Consider the following 17,987-nt stretch of genomic DNA (forward strand, 5'->3'; position numbering starts at 1 on the left):
GCTGGGTCCTGCTGGGCTTTTGTAACAGGGCACTTGCCCATGGTTGACCAGGGCAGGGGAGTGTCGCACCGTTCAAGATGAATGTAGTTGTTCACCTACTTCCCTAGCAAGCTGGTCTGGGGGCTGGCAGAGGCCACTACGGGAGGGCCCTCCTGTCCTGACAGGTAACCCCAGCCTGTAAGTCCTATCAAGAAATCACTGCAAGTTCTTGGCATGGATGTCCTGGATGCCAGAGGCCCTGGGCTCTCAAATGCTGGGCGGAGGGAAGTCAGGAGAGCCCTCCTCTCTGAGTCACTCAGCGGTTTCCAGGTGGCTGAGAGCCACTTAGATAAAATAAAAATCCCTTGTAGCAAGCTGGAAAACAGAGACTGAAAAGAATGCTCTCAGATGGCAGTGGGGATATGGGTTTGGGCAGGTTCATCTCCTGGAGACCTTCTCTTGTTTTTACAGAGCTGGGGTCAGAATCAGGGTCTCCAGCATGCTAGGGAATGGGTCACTCACTGGGCCACACCAAAGTCAACTCCAGGGTCAGCATGACAGTCTCCAATCAGGAAGGAAGGATGTCCTGGTAGCAGTGGCTGAGACATGGAAGAGGCATTCCAGACATGCCACAGGCTGAGCTGGGCTGCCAGTGTGGAGACAGCCCTGACCCGTGTGACACCATCCCAGCCTCGCTCGCTCGTTGAGCACCTGCTGCCCGCACTGGGGATTCCCTGCAAGCAAACTAGCAAAGAAAGAGCCCTGCTGTCCTGCAAGAAAAAGTAACCATGCCCGTTTCCTGGGGTAAAGCGCTCTGTGTGGAGAGGCCAGTTGGCTGCTTGTCTCAGCCCCTCCTCCAGTTAGATCACAGAGCCAATCAAGGCTCCAAACGGCCAAGATACACTGTATCAAATCACCACATAGCCCACATAGCCACCAATCACCATTACCAGCTAATACGGGGGTTTACAAAATGTGTGCCGTCTCAAAAGGCTTTTGTGTGGCAGGAAAACACCCAGCGAAGCAGATCCACAGAGACAGAAAATAGTTGGGGTTTGCCCCAAGGGCCTAGGAAAAGCAGGGGGCACAGAATGACTGCTCATGGGCACGGGGTGCTTGGGGGAGTAATTAGAATGCTCTGGAATTAGATTATAGTGGTGCTGTGCAACTGAAGATTTACTAAAAACAATTGAATTTTATTTGCTCTCTTTCTAGAGAAGGATTCACTATCTGCTGTCATTTCTCAATACAACTGTTGCATGTTTTAAGTGTCCTGGGGAAATGTCGCCAGAGTTATCGTCGCTGGGTGCTTTTTTAAGTCAGCCTCATTAAAAATGTGCACAGATGTGCATTGTAAAAAGACCAGCAGGAAATATACCGGACGCTAGCACCAGCTTTTGTGTGGGTAAAAGAATCGTAGAACATTTTATTTGCAAACAGCCAGGGGGCAGGATCCACCCAAAGTCCATTGGTTATGGTGACAAGGCCAAGCCCCTGGACCTGCCCCCCTCTGCCCGAGGCCAGCCCTGTGACTCACAGCAGAGGCATCAGGCAGACAGGGGTCAGCTCCTCCCTGGGGAGGGAATGCTGCGGGGCCGGCAGGGCAGGCAGTGCCGAGAGCGAGCAGGCTAGGTGTGGTAGGCAGGCTGCCCGTGGGCTCCTCTATAGCCAGCCACCTCAAGGCAGGTGGGCAGGAGAAGAGCAGTAATCACCCCGCTGGGTGGAGCCTGGCACCCTCCTTCATTCCCAAGCAGGGAGGTGACCCGCCCTGGTGGACTGGCCAAGCTTCAGCAAGGTTGCACGTGACCAGCCAGGTGGCAGTGCCGATCTCGGAAGAAGACCATCAGGGTTTGCAGGACAAAGGCCCATTTGAGCTCTGAGCCTTTGGCAAGCCCTCAGCCGCTGCTCCTGACTTCCTGTCAGTTCTGACCTGCCCCCTGTGTATTCAGCTGTACCCAGAGGACATCCCGGAGCACTCCAGGGGACAGCAGGCCTCTTTCCCTTTGCTCCCTACCCCCGCCGGCCTCTTTCTTTGGCCTCCACACTGACTTTTGACCTGGCCCTTAACCCTATTGGCTTCTACTACCTTTCACTGTAGCCTCCCTGACCTGCTACCTAAACACCACACACACACACACACACACACACACACACTGGCAGGAGGCACTGGTGGCCTTATAAGGGAAGGTCCAAAGGATGGGATCACCGGCACCAGAACTGTCTGAGTCACTTGGGTTTTCCTGGCCTTGGGAGCCATCTGAGGTTGGAACTAGGAATGAGAGGCAGAGAGCCAGAGGGCGGGGGTCTTGAAAAGGAGTGTAATGTGGAGCAAAGGGGCAGGAAGATGTCAGAGGCTGGGGCAGGGGTTCCAGAAGGCAAGCAGGCTAGCCCTGAAGTCAATGCCTAGGCCAGGCTAGCCCTGGAGTCGATGCAAAGGCCTCTGGGCACAGTGCTTAGAGCTGTCTTAGTCAGGGTTCCTATTCCTGCACAAACATCATGACCAAGAAGCAAGCTGGGGAGGAAAGGGTTTATTCAGCTTACATTTCCACACTGCTGATCATCACTAAAGGAAGTCAGGACTGAAACTCAAGAAGGTCAGGAGCTAATACAGAAGTCATGGAGGAATATTACTTACTGGTTTGCTTCCCCTGCCTTGTTCAGCTTGCTCTTATAGAACCCGGGACTACCAGCCCAGGGATGGCACCACCCACAAGGGGCCCTCCCTACTTGATCACTAATTGGGAAAATGCCCCACAGCTGGGTCTCATGGAGGCATTTCCTCACCTGGAGCTCCTTTCTCTGTGATTCCTCTAGCCTGTGTCAAGTTGACACACAAAGCCAGCCAGTACAGAGGCTAACGGTGACCTAGGGCTGGGGCCTCTTTATCACATGGTCAGTCTCCAAATCAGAGACAACTATGGGCATAGATGCAGAGAGGCCCAGCTCCTGAAGCCACTTAACACCCACATAGCCACCAGTGAGCCCCTCCTCAGTCCCCTGGTGCACAGGCAGCTGGATGTGACCATGAATAAGAGCCATTGATTAGTCTGTCACGCAGACACTACCAGAGCATCCCAGCCAGCAGGGAAGAGGAACAGCCCTGCTGTCCCTAGAGCCCAAGGGATCCCAGCAGATCACAGACATGGCCAGTGGTGTGCACTGGCCCAGGGGAGGTGAGTTGGAAGAAGCTCAGAGGGTAGGTTGGTCACAGGCCCACAATACCAGGATGGAACTGGAGATGATGACAGACCCTAGAAACCGATATTTGAATCTATCTCTGTTTCTCTGTAGCTGTGTAGCCTCAGGGATGTTACCTTCCATCTCTGATCCTGTAGGATGAGGTTAAAAACATCGATATCTTGGGGTCGCATAGGGCTTAATGGGGTGAGGGACAGTAAAGGACAGAGGTGAGGAGTGGGCTGGGGGTCTGTACCTAACACCAGCTGTCATCCTTCTGGATGCTTAATGAGTCATGGGTGTCCTCTGTGCCCAGGGTCCACCCTGAACCCTTAGCCCTGGTCAGGAGTCTCCCCTACACACGCCGACGCTGGCTGAGTTCCAGTATGACCAAGCTGGCATCTTCCCTGGTCCTTGAGGCCAGAACAGAGGTGGCATGAGAGGGCCCGCGCTAGCTCTGTCCTTGGGCTTCTTACTTCCTGGGGAGGCCTGGGCAGCAGGAAGGACCAGTGGGAAGATGACCAGGTTGGCTCTGTGAAGACTTCTATTTTTACCTCTTCCTAAAGGGCAGGGACAGCCTGCCGTGGGCACTCAAAGCCTCAGACCCAGGCTGGGCACCAAGCTGCCTCCTCCAGACCGGGAGCCTTTGGCCTGCAACGTCGTGGTGGTTCATCGGGGGAGGACGCCACCTTCTCCATTTCTGTTTCTTTCTGCTTCCCCGGAAATGGGCAGCACTGCTGTGCTTGGTGGCACACACCCAGCTGCACAGGAGGCTGAGACAGGAAAAAGCCTTAGAGGCCAGCGTCTTGAAGCTAGCCCTGGCAGCACGAGAGCCTGTCTGTCTCAGACACATAATAGATGAAGAAAATATAAAATGACCAGCTTCTGGGAGGGCCGAGGGGAGCCTCTCAAGGGCTTCTGGCAGAGGACCTAAGACGTGAACTACAGCAAGGTTTGCATGATGGGTAGGCCCTGCAGGTCCTCCACGCAGGATCCAGTTTCTGAAAGAACTGGTTATCGGGCAGAGGCTGCTGTGAGTGTGGAGCCTGACCTGGAAGCCTTGGCTTCCTCCCAGAAAGATCAAGAGGACTTCTAGGCATCCTCGGCCTAGAAGCCCAGAACACTCAGAAGGAGGAGCTTTCTCCACTCACTGTCCCTTCCAACACAAGCAGTGCAGAGAACCACCCTCAGTGCCAACCCCACTAGGAAACAGGTGCTGCCAGAGGATCCCGCCCACTCCACAGTGTCCACGCGAGAACCGTGTACGGTGCTTGTGGGCCGCTGGAGGGGGCTGGAGCTGTTTCTTTCTGTTAGTCCCAGAGCTTGCCCTGGGAGGAATCCACTGAGCATTAGTAGTGCTTGGAAGGGATGGGTGTGGCCACAAATTGAGGGGGTGTGGCCTGTGTAGGATGCTCACGGTCTTAGACTGGGTGGGTGTGGTCTGAGTAGGGTGGGTGTATCTATTGATAGAGTGGGCGTGGCTGCGGATAAGGGGCTTGGCTGTAGGTAGGGTGGTGTGGTGATTCATGGGATGAGCGTGTCTGTAAGTTGGAGTTGGAGTAACCTTGTATCAAGGGTCTGGCCTGAGCAGGGAGGACATGGCTGTATGTGGGGGGAGGGGCATGAGGAGCCAGTCCGAGCTGAGGTCCTTTGGAAAGGCCAACCTATGGAAAGGCCCACCTATGGGAAGGCCCACCTATGGGAAGGCCCACCTATGGAAAGGTCCACCTATGGGAAGGCCCACCTATGGGAAGGCCCACCTATGGGAAGGCCCACCTATGGGAAGGCCCACCTATGGGAAGGCCTACCATGAGTCTTTGGTAGAGGCCAGCAAGGCGACCTCTCCAGTCAAAACCTGCTTTTCTAGACCAAGCTGCTTCTCACTGCCAGCCCTCAGGGAAGGAGCTGGAGATGGGGGTGGGAGGGGTGGGAGGAGGATGTGAGCTTCGACAGGAAAGCCACACACGACAGGGGGTGGGGTGGGGGTGGGGGTCACACCTCCTAGATCAGCAGGCATCCCAGGACAGAGGCAAGAGCCTCCTTCCTCAACTCAGACACCTGGCTTTCAGAACACTGTATGATGGGGAGTCTTCCTTAGGCTCCCTAAGTAGGGTGCGTCTTCTCCCTACACAGGGTTCTGCCATTTCCCTGCAGAGTTCCCTTGGCAAGACATGAGGACTCACAACCTTGTCCCGGCCCGCTTCAGAGACGCCTGCAGACGCCTGCCTGCCTCGGCAACACGATTAGCCTTCAGGGTTCCGTATGGGTTGACTGGTGCTCCCTGATGGTGCTCCGACCCTCAGAACGGAGGAGAGAGATCTTCATGGGCATCTTTCCTTACAGAGGAGCTGCCACGGGGCCATCTGGGACTTAGGATGAGCACTCACTTTAATGACCGGTGTCCTTGGGAATAAGAGCAGGACACAGACCCGGAGGAGGGGTGCCACACCAGGACAAGGCAGAGACTAGAGTGGTCGAAAGCCGAGGAACACTGGGGACATTGCAGCTCCCGAGCTGTGGGAGTGGGGCTGGCTAAGAGAAGCAGAGAACTCAGGGTGGGAGTGGCGGCTTGAGAGCCAGGCAGCGGCTGGCCGGCCACTCAGCGATGTGGTGAGAGCCAACAGCGAAGGCCTCCAGCCTCGGAGAGGGCAGGAAGGTGTCAGAGGCTGGGACAAGGGGTCCCAGAAGGCAGATGGGCCAGGCCCGTGGGATCTGTAGACATCTTGTTTTTCATGCTCCAGAATACACAGCCAGGGGATGGCTTGTCTGTGGTTTTAAGCTTCCTCGTTGATAAGGCATTTGCAACAGGAGAATCTCAGCGGCAAAGAGGTTGGTGACCCCGTCCTTCGAGCCTGCTGGCCACCTTCCTCACAGCGGCTCTCCTTGATATGCCAAGAGGATTATGGGTGATGCTTGGCAGAGGAAGAGGGCCTCCTACACCCAGCTGCGGGCCAGACTTCCTGTGAAGGTGTTCAGGAGTCCAGGGGAGAGCGGGAAGATGGAGTGGTGTTCTAGAACCTTTGCTTTGAAGCTTGAGGAAGGTGAGACGGGGGTGGGGGGGGGGTGGCTGTAGCTGCAGAAGGCCATCCATCCATCTCAGCATCTCCTCAGGCTGGGTACCCCGAGTGTCCCCACATCGTGTGGAGACCAATCAAGGGAACGGAGGGGGTTACAGGTGCGGCACATGACAGATGGGTCGGTCACTCTTGGGAAAGGCTCACTGCTTTTTGGATAGTAAAGATCGTCCTTCTATTGGGTCACCTAGTTTTTTGAGACCACTTTAAGGTTTTTAGAAACCCTTCCATGTACCAGAGACAAGCAGCCAGTGCCCTGAGGGTCTTGTAGCAACCACATTGGAAACATTCTGGTTTGGAGGAATGTTTCCATCTTGTTGGCTTGGAGCAGTTCTGGAAAAAGCAGTCTCTAAGACAGCAGGAACAAATGCCCAACACCACGGGTGAGGTCGGAGATCAGAAGGTATAGCAAAGAAAATCTAGGTGTGCTGACATTTAAACAACCTCTCCTCCTCCTCTTCCTCCTCCTTCTCCTCCCCCCCCCCATTTTTTTTGGAGACAGGGTCTCTCTGTGTAACCATGGCTGTCCTCAAATTCACTCTGTACACCAGGCTGGCCTCGAACTCACAGAGATCCCTCTGTCTCCCAAAAGGTGTGTGCCACCACTACCCCTTAAACTTCTTTTCTGACACAAAGTTCATGGGGATGGGACTGAGGTGACGGCTCCTTCAGTAAAGTGCTCGCTGCACAAACATGAGGACCTGAGTTCAAAGGTCAGGCACAGTGCTATACACCTATAACCGCAGCTCTGGCAAACAGAAACAAGCTGGAGTCCTTGGGGCTTCCCGTCCAGACAGTGTAGCTGAAACTTCGAACTCTAGATTCGGTGGAAGACCCTTGTGCCGAACAAGAGGGTGGGGGATGATTGAGGAGGGCACCTGACCTTAATGTCCAGTCTCAACATACACACGCGTGCACGCACACACACACATGCACGCGCTCGCGCGAGAGATCAGAGACAAATTTAAAAGGTGATAGAGCAGGGCCAGGCCTGTTGGTGTACTTCTGAAATCTCAACACTTGGCCTGCAGAGGAGGCAGAAGGAAGAATAATTGAAGGCTAGCCTTATTTATGTAGCCAATTTGAGACAGGTCTGGGCTATGTGAGACCTGTCTCAAACAAAAGTAGCAGGGTAATGTGAAAAGCTTGGTAAAGAGTAGGGTATAAATAAGGCAGCCCGGCTGGTAAAGTGCTTTCCTTGCAAGAAGCAGAATGAGCTCACTGGAAGGTGCCAGGCTTAGCGCCACACATCGTAATCCCAGCCTTAGGGGAGCAGAGACAGGCAGCTCCCTGGAGCTCACTGGGCATCGGCCTAGCCTCCTGCACAAGCTCCAGGCCAGTGAGAGACCCCGTCTCATAAACAAGGTGGATGATCCCTGAAGAACGACAGTAGAAGATATCCTCTGGCCTACACACACACACACACACACACAGACACACACAGACACACGCACGCACGCACGCACGCACGCACGCACGCACGCACCACAGGTACCCAGTGGTGAACAGAGATGCCTGCCATGGGGCTGGGCGTGGCCTGCTATGGGGCTGGGCGTGGCCTGAGGGAAACCATCAAGCTGTGTCTCTGTCTGCCCTAAGTCCCTTCTTTCTATTCTTTGCCCTGTTTTGCGTTTCACTGTCTACTCATAAAACACATTGGGTTCATGTGTGCGCTCGCACGTGTGCGTGCAGATGCTTGCGTGTGAATGTGGACGGCAGAGATGAAGTTTGGCAAGCCTCTTCCTCCGTTGCTCTTGGGATTTGTTTGTTTGTTTTTGTTTGTCTTTTTGCTTTTTCCCTGACAGGCCTTCGCTGAGCCTGGAGCTTGCTGATTGGCTAGACTGTCTGGCCAAGCGAATCTGACTGTCTCTATCCCCGCTATGCTGCCCCCAGGCTGGCACCAGACTACAGGCCTGGGCAACAACGCCCAACTTTTTTATTTTTATCTTTTTGAGACAATCAGACTATGTAGCCCTGGCTGGCCCAGAATGTGCTGTGTAGACCAGGCTAGCCTCAGACTCACAGAGCCTCAAACTCACACCTGCCTCTGCTTCCCGAGTGCTGGGATTAAGAGTGTGTGCTACCAAACTCTGGCTTTTCATATGACTGCTGAGGAGCCAAACTCACATTCTCTTGTTTGTGTGGCAAGCATTTTACGTACTGAGCCATCTCCATCTCCACGGTGTCTTTTCTCTTTCTTTTTCATAAAAAGAAATGGTGGCGCCAGCGGCATCATCATCATCATCATCACCACCACCACCATCATCATCATCACCATCATCACCATTATCAATACCGTCCGTGTCAGAGGACATCTTTTGGAAGTCAGTTCTCTTCTTCCACCGTTGGACCCAGGAATTAATTTAGGTCTTTAGGTGTGCACAGCATGCACTCTTACCTGCCAAGTCACCCCTCTGGCCCCTGTATTCTTCTGTGCTGATGCTAGAGATGGAACCCAAGGCCTCAGACGTGGTACCTGCTCTTCCCTGGGCTCCGACACCAGCGTGAATGAACTTTTGGAATACTGAGGAAATTAATTGTGACATACCCAGAATCCACACATTCATACATGCACACGCTTTCCACACCCGCTCCACCAATTTACACACGTGCACATCCACAAACCTAAATGTGCATCTCGCCTGCTTAAACACAGACGGTGTGTACGCAAGCACATAATGAAGCATTATGCCTTCACACACATGCTTGGATGTTGTGTCGTGTGTGTCATAGCTACACACCTATGTGTGCATCACACAGAGAGATATGTTTAGGGCACGTTCCAGCACAAGACTTGGGAACAGAGCACAGACAGCCGGGCCTGACATTTACCTTGGACAGGGTTGGGGGCACCTGCTGTGGTGTGTTCTCTGCCTCGTGGGACCTTGGCGTCTGGACCTCAGCCCACCACCCCCCATTCCCCGGTCTCTATACAGAAGGGCTGTCCCACACGGCAGGGAGCAGGGGTGACCCTGCTGCCCTGTGAGAGCGCCTGGGAAATCCCACACAGACCTCTTCCCGCCTGATGTCTCTCCTTGGGGCGCTGGGGATGAGCAGCTTTTGACATGTTGAGCAGGGAATTGCTTTTCCCCTCCTGCTTCTGAGACCTGCTCTTAAGACTTTAATTGCAGAAGGCTCTGGGGTTGGAGAGAGCAGGTGTGAGTGATGTCAGCTCTCAGCCTGGCAGCGCTGAGCCAGGGAGGGGGCTGGGAGGGGAGAGATGGGGGAGTAGGGGTGGGACCTTCGGAGCCACAGTCAGCCCTGTCGTTTAAATCCTCTGCGCTCTCCTCACTCCCTGCCTCCAGACCTCAGGCCTCTCTGCAGTACCACACAGTGCCCGTTAGGGGCCTTCCTCATTCTCTGCTCTGTCACCTCACTGTCATGAACACCTTCCTCCCTGTGAGCTGGTGCTGGGTTTGGCTCTGCAGTCTTGTCCCCAGGTCCTGCTTGTGCTTGGGGCCCAGGCAAGGCCCCATTGGCACTGACAGTAAATAGGGGGACTCCTCAAAAGTCTAGCCTGAGATTTCCTTCCCAACCAAGAGATGCCAGGCCTCAGGCAACGTACTCTCCTGCCTTTTCACTCTGTAAGCCAGAGACCCCTTCACTTACCAGGTGCTTCATTTGATCATTTGTCCTGACTCGGGGACACGCCTGTCCCTTATGCAGCAAGGATTCACAGAAGTCCCCCTCATGGGCCCAGACAAACCTGCTTTGACTGGCACTCGGGGAGCTTTGCAAAGACTGTACTGTGAGCTGCAGCCCTCAGTCACCAGGGCCTACTGCTGAGCCTAAAGGGGACTGCTGCTCAGAGGGAGGCTTCAAAGGCCACCGGAGTCTGCGGATAGAGTTGGTTAAATGACCCAAGAGCGATGACAAAAATCCATCCATTGCTCTTAGAAGGGCGGGTGCTTCAGCATGAGTGAGAAAGCCCGCGCTGCTGCTGAGGAGCGGAGTCACGGCTGGGAGCTCGCTTGCCGCTCCAGCCCGCTTGCTTGCAGGGAATCAGAGCTCCATGAGCGAGCTTCTGCAAGCAGCCGCAAGCCCTCCTGCCAAGAGTGGAAACAGAAACTCACCACACAATCACCAAGAGACGCAAAAGGGAACGATAGAAGGGCTGTGGTAACACCAGCCTCATTGTGGGGGAGCAGAGGTGGCAGAGGCCAGAACCAGTGACCCCGAGATCACAGGGAACAGGCCCAGCCTTGGCAGAGTCTGGGAGCCAGTAAGCACGCATCGCACTCTCAGAGTTCTGAAAGCAGGGAGGAACAAGGCTGACAATACTAGGGGAACAGCAAGGCTGCTCTGCGGGTAAAGGGGCTTGCTGCCAAGCCTGATGACCTGAGTTCAATCCCAGGAACTGACACCAAGCAAGGGAGAATTGACCCCCAAAAGCTGTCCTCTGACCTACACACACAGACACATATACAAACATACAAACATACACATAGACACACAGACACACAGATGCACACACACATACATACAGACAGACACACACACATAGACACACATAGATACACACACAGACACACATACATATATACAGACACACATACGTACAGATACACACACAGACACACACAAATGCACACATAGACACACGAATAGACACACAGAGGTACAGAGACACAGAGGTACACACACACAGATACACACAAACACATACAGCTGCATACACACACAGACACACAGATATACACACAGAGACACATATATACAGATACACACAGACACACATACATACACACACAGATCACACAGACACAGATGCACATGTATACAATTACACATACAGACATACAAATGCGCACGTGCGCACACACACACACACACACACACACACACACACACAGAAATGACAAAGGCCAGAAACATGAATTGCACAAAGCCTTGCCCATCCCACTCCAGGCAGCAAAACGCCAGCACAGTCAGTTGCCAACAGTTTTGTAATACCCAGGGCTGGGCATGTAACTCAGGGACAGTGAACTTGCCCAGCAGGAGAAATAATCTGGGTTCTACCCCCCATTATCAAAGGAGAAAAGACAGGAGACTCAGAAGAGCCATGGGAAGGACACAAATGAAGCATTCAAGGCTACCACAAAGACAAGAAGACCGGTAGGGTGGGACCCAGTCGCTGGAGGGCTAACCTGCCCTGCCGAGCCCGCAGGAAGCCCTTCTGATTCCAGCTTGGTGTTAACTGGGCAGTGTTTCCTGCCTGCAATCCCAGCACATGGGAGGTGGAGGCAGGAGGATCAGACATTCAAGGTCATCCAAGTTTGAGGTCCACCTGGGATGTGTGAAAGGAAAAGGAGGGAGGAGGGAGGGAAGAAGGAGGGAGGAGGGAGGGAAGAAGGAGGGAGGAAGAAGGGAGGAAGGAGGGAGGAGGGAGGGACAAAAGGAACAAACCAGGATGGAAACAAGGCTTAGCAGCTCACGTCTGTAACTCCCTCACCTGAGAGGCTGAGGCAGAAGGATCCCCACCGTGCTGAGTCCAGCATGGACTACATAGCTACCTCTAGACCATTCTGGCTTCAGAGTGAGGCCATGTTTCTCAAAAAAAAAAAAAAAAAATCTGTGGAGATATAATCCTCGCGATGACGAGGCAGGAGACAGGCAGTCCCTGGAGCTTCCCAGCCAGCTAGCCTCATCTACTTGGTGAAACTCCAAGTCAACGAGAGACCCTTTCCAAACAAAAATTAGAGGTCTGTCCTCGGACTTCCGACATGCAGATACACGAGTGCACATGTATATACCCACACATGCAAAATAAAAATAAAGATGATTTACGTTTTCCAAGAAAGAAAAAAAAATCAAGATAGAAACTTTAGAAATCTATACATTTTTGTTTTATCATAATTTTTATATGTGTATGAAGTTTTGCCTCTGTGTGTCTGTGTACCACATACACGAAGAGGGTGTCAGGTCCCCCGGAACTGGAGGCACAGACGGTTGTGAGCCGCCGTGTGGGTGCTGGGAATGGAACCTGGGGCCTCTGGAAGGCAGTGTTCTTAATCACTGAGCCATATTTCTGTTTGTTTGCAGGTGGGGAGGGGCAGAAAAAGGGGCAGAAGGAAAAAGAAGAGAAGAAAAAGAAAGAGAAAGTCACCTCTAGGATTTGCTGTATAGTAGTTACAAGAAATTATATCTTTTTTTTTTAAAAAAGTAGACTCTAAATTATTTTTTAAATAGACCGAATTTTAAAGATTTCTTCTTATTATTTTTATTTATATGTATGTGTGCCTGAGTGTGTGTTGTGTGTGTCACATATGTACAGTGCTAAAAGATGCCAGAAGAGAATGTTGGAGCCCCTGAAGTTGGAGTTTACAGGCGGGTGTGAGCATACAGTGTGGGTGCTGGGAACTAAACTCAGGTCCTCTAGAAGAGCAATAAGAGCTTTAACCACAGAGCCCTCTCTCCAGCCCTCTGTGTCATGTCTCACTACAGCAAGTGAGTGTACAAGGACCTAAACAGAAAAGACTTTAAAATTACATTCATTCTGTGTGCGTGCGTGTGTGTGTGTGTGTGTGTGTGTGTGTGTGTATGTGTGTAGGCCCTGGTTCCTTGCTTCACAGTGTGGGTCCTGGGGACTGAACTCAGGTCACAAGCTTTGTGGCAAGCCCACTTTCACCCAGTGAGCCATCTTACCAGCCCAACACTAAATGTTTTTGGAGACAGGATCTCATGAGGCCCAGGCTAGCCTTGAGCACAGTGTGTAGTCAAGGATGACTTTGAACACCTCACCCTCCTGCCTCCATCTCCCACAGGTGTGAGCCACCACACCTGGCTCTGTTTGGTTGACTTATTTTTGTGTCAGGGTGTCACTATGCAGCCATGGCTGGCCTGGGACTTGCTATGTAGACTAGGCTGGCCTGGGGCTTGTGATTCATTGTAGACCAGGCTAGCCTCATATTTGAGGTTATCTTCATGTTTCTGAATCCTGGGGAGGGGGCATGCTCATTTATTTTTTTAATAAAAAGTGAGGAGAAATATTTAAGCAGTTCGGAGCACTCCCATGGAGGCTCACAAACATCTATAATTCCAGTTCGGGCGAGCCAATGTCCTGTTCTGGCCCCATGGGCCAAGGCACACAATATGATGCAAAGACGTACACGTAAGCAAAACGCCCATGTACATAAAACAAAGATTTAAAGATAAAAATTAAAAACAAAACTAAGCATGGACCTGCTACCACCCCATTTGTTCCTGTCACCACCCATGAGGGACAAAGTTCCCTTCTGATTCCTTTGTTCCCTCCCCATCTGGCCTCTGTGTCCTACAGCATGCCACTAAAGTCAAAATCATACTTTCCCCTGGATTCTTCCCAAAAGGCAGCCTAAGAGGGCGCTCCCTGCACCCGGCAAGCAAACGCCTCTGCAGGAAGTAGTCAGCAGCCAGAGTCATGGGCAGGAAGAAGGCAGCATCCGGCAGCATCTGAGATGATTCAGGAATGAACAGGGTTACCATTGCCATGGTAACAGGTACCCAGCCCTCAGGGTCTCCTGGAATGTGTGGCAGCAGATCTGGGGGAGGCATTTTCTCCACGTCTTCTCTCTGCCCCAGGTGGCGGTGATGTCACCACTGGGCCCCTCCGAGCCTGTGAGTGTGGCACAGGTCCTTGGAGAACAGCATGGAAGCCAGCCTCTGAATGCCAACGAGAGGCTCCCTGACTGAGCCCCATCAGGCTTCACGCTCAGAACATCTGTTTCCTGTGGCCATGTCCGAGGTGGGAGCAGTTCCTAGGTGGGGTTCCAGTAGGACCAGACTTGAGGCACATGACCCGTGTCCCCCACAGGACCACCCACTCTAGGATGCCCTGGGCCTGGGCTCCTGGACTCTTGAAAAAAGGCAGGGACACTGTTGAGGTTTGGTATTGTAATGCTAAATGCTGGCCCCCAGGGCCCAGAGACCCAAATGATGCTATGTAATCTTGCCCCACCGAAAGTTATCCCTGATGGGTGAAGAACGATGCCAACAGCCTATAGTTAGGCAGAAGAGAGGTAGGTGGGGTTTCAGTTCTGGGGCTTGGGGTCTGAGGAGACCACAAGAAGAAGAGAGAGAGAAGAAGGTGGAGAGAGGAGAAGACACCATGGGGTAGGTGAGTCACGTGAGGGCTGGCCAATTGGAGTTAAGAGCTGCCCAGATCAAACACGGCAAGTTATCACTGGGGGTTATTGATAAGGGAAGTAGGAATAATAGCTTAGAAGATTGATATCAGCCCAGGCTCTAGTGCTTTAAAGGCTTATTATAAATGTAAAGGTTTTGTGTCTTTTATCTGGGAGCTGAATGATCTAAGGCAGAGAAAGAAACCCCGGAATTGAGATGAAACATTTACTACAACAGGACACCCCGAAGTCTCTGGAACCAGCTCGCCTCCAGTTTTCAGTTCTAAAGTCACTGAGAGACAGAAGGGCCATTCACCTGATTGATGGCTGAGGCAGGCAGCGTCTTAGAACTCCAAGAAGCTGGCAGGGCTTGGAGCAAGACGGCAACAAAGTGGGTGACTGGTAAAGAGCTGGATATATCCTGGATGATGAGAGGGCCTCTGAAGACTGCAGCTCTGAGTCTGAGGATAGAGTCTACAGCATGAGCGAGCTCAGATAGTAGAATCCAGTGTGTGGCATGCGCTACCTGGGTCCCGTAGCCCACAATAAGTGATTTAGCCCACAATAAGAGTACAGGACCATTGGTCTACAGACCTTGTGGCCACAGAGAACAGTATTCAGAATGCCCGGCTACCTGTCAAAGATGGTTCTCTGTGCCAGAATTCATGCAGGTTAGCTACCAGGGTCTAAAGATAAAGGGGCAGAGAAGTGGCGACCCCTCTGCCTGGAAACAGAAGCCACCATGATTTCACTTCTGCAATACCAGCATGGGTATTGCTCCCTGGACTTAGGAAGCAGAGGAGACCTGGCCTGGGATCCACCTGAGCCTACTTTATGGAAGAATAGGGCAGTCTTTCTCAGTCCCTCTAAATCCTATCTCCCCCTGACTATGCCTTGGAATGATTTTGCTAAAACCTCAAGCCAGGGCTGGGGACTTAGCCGGGCTGGTGAAGTGCTTGCTGAGTATGCAGAAGCCCTGGGTTTGATCCCCAGCGGTGTATAAACTAAGCATGGTGATGCCTATAATCCCAGCACTCAAGGTGCAGAGCAGGCAAGAGGATCAGAGGTTCAAGGTCAATGTGTTGGTTGGAATGAGATTGGCCGAGAGGCTAGTATATTAGAGTGGGACTTTGGGAAGGGTTGGGGTGCGGTTTGTTGGAGGAGGTGTGTCACTGGGAGATAGAGTGTGAGATTTAAAAACCCCATACTATCCCCAGTTAGCCCTGCTGCCCCCACCCCACCTTTTGAACCAGGATGTAAGTTCCCAGCTATTGCTCCATCATTATGCCTGCTGCCTGCCTGCCTGCCTGCTGCCTGCCTGCCTGCCTGCTGCCTGCCTGCCTGCCTGCCTGCTGCCTGCCTACTGCCTGCCTGCCTGCCTGCTGCCTGCTGCCTGCTGCCTGCCTGCTGCCTGCCTGCCTGCCTGCTGCCTGCCTGCTGCCTGCCTGCCTGCCTGCCTGCTGCCTGCTGCCTGCCTGCTGCCTGCCTGCTGCCTGCTGCCTGCTGCCTGCCTGCTGCCTGCCTGCCTGCTGCCTACTGCCTGCTGCCTGCCTGCTGCCTGCTGCCTGCCTACTGCCTGCCTGCCTGCCTGCCTGCTGCCTGCTGCCTGCTGCCTGCCTGCTGCCTGCTGCCTGCTGCCTGCTGCCTGCTGCCTGCTGCCTGCCTGCTGCCTGCCTGCTGCCTGCTGCCTGCTGCCTGCCTGCTGCCTGCCTGCTGCTGCCTGCTGCTGTTCTTTCCACCATAATGGTCATGAACTTCAAACTGTAAGCAAGTCCCAGTTAAATGCTTTCTTTTATAAATTTCTTTGGTCATCCTCAGTTATATAGTAAAAAGCCTGGGTACATTTAAGATTTAAATGACTGATTTAAAATTAAAAAAAAAAAAAAGGTAACTTTACTGTGACTCTAGCTGGGGCCTGGACGTGACTCCCTTTCCCGTTCCCCATGGAGGCATGGAACCCAGGGCTTAGTGCGTGTGAGGCAGGCTTAATTAAGGTTTCTATTGCTGTGATTTAAACACCATGACCAAACCAACTTGGGGAAGAAAGGGTTTATTTCAGTTAACCCTTCTACATAGCTGCTCATCATCAAAGGAAGTCAAGACGGGAGCTCAAACAGGGCGGGAACCTGGAGCAGGAGCTGATGCAGAGGCCATGGAGGAGTGCTGCTTACTGGCTCGCTCCCCATGGCTTGCTCAGCCTGCTCTCTTATAGAACCCAGGACCACCTAGCCCAGGATGGCTCCGCCCACAGTGCACTGGGCCCTCCCACACTGATCGTTAATTAAGAAAATGTCTACAGCGGGATGTATGAAGGCATCTACTCAACTGAGGTTCTCCATATCTGAGGATTCTAGCCGGTGTCAATTGACACAAACCTGTCCAGCACAGGCACCATCTCCCTGCTCTCGGCTCCAGCATGGCGGCACTACCCAGCCATCTGCTGTGGGAGAGCTGGAAGAAGGGGTGAAGGGCTCCGAGGATTCGTCCCTATACCATCAATCCTTAAGTGGAGATTCCCAGAAGGCATGGCTATGCCTGAGAGGTCAGGAGGGGTGGACAGAGCTGACCCTTCCACCTGCTTCTGCCAGAATGGCCACAGACTCTGCCAGGCCTGGACTCCCCTGTGGTCCCCTGAGACTTCTGTTCCCAGGTCAGGGACCGGTGAGTCCCTGAAAAAATCTTGTCCACTTCTTTCTTTCTATACCCTTGTCAGGGGTGGCATACACATGAGTCTTAGGACCTCGTCCTGGACCTCCCTGAGACACTCAGTGCCCGGGATCTATAAGCACGATCACACCCAAGACCTTTGGAAGAGAAAGTCCATGGCTACAGGCGAGGGTCTGGCGGGCAGGGGAGCTGGGGAAGAGCAGCTGGCTCCAAAGCCTACCCTAGGCCCCGCCCACAGTCAGGCCCCGCCCACAGCCAGTCCAGCGCTTAATCCCCCTTCTCAGCTACTTAACCTCTTCCCCAGGGACCGGGCCCTTGAACTCTTTCTAAAGAATCCTTTGAGAGCTCAGGAGACAGTGATGCCAGCAGTCCTAAGGTCCCAGCCCTTGGGGCAAGAGGGGCTTCTTCTCCAAAGGCTGTGTGCTCCGGCGTCCCTGGAGGTCTCTCCACATCTTGGAGACCTGCCATAGAAGGCACACCGAGCTGGTGGCACTGGAACCCCAAAGCCTGCCTGGCCCTGCCTGGCCCTGCCTGGCCCTGCCTGGCCCTGCCTGGCCCTGCCTGGCCCTGCCGGGCCCGGGCCTCACATGCTGTCCGTGCTGAATGCCTGGACATGCTTTCTTCTAATTCTCTTAGGTAACGGAGCTCTGGTCAAGCAGACTGTATTCAGAATTTGGTGTGTGTGTGTGTGTGTGTGTGTGCATGTTTGTATATGGATTTGTGTGTGTGCATATGTGTGTGTGTCTGTGTATGTTTGTGCATGTGTGTATTATGTGTCTGTATGTGTTCGTATATGGGTATGTGTGTGCATATATATGTGTGTGTGTGTGTCTGTGTATGTTTGTGCATGTGTGTGTACATATGTGTGTGTGTCTGTGAATGTTTGTACATGTGTGTGTTATGTGTCTGTATGTGTTCGTATATGAGTGTGTGCATATGTGTGTGTGTCTGTGTATGTTTGTGCATGTGTGTGTCTGTGTATGTTTGT

This window comes from Apodemus sylvaticus, chromosome 10 (assembly GCF_947179515.1).
Source record: "Apodemus sylvaticus chromosome 10, mApoSyl1.1, whole genome shotgun sequence".
NCBI classification, from domain to species: Eukaryota; Metazoa; Chordata; class Mammalia; order Rodentia; family Muridae; genus Apodemus; species Apodemus sylvaticus.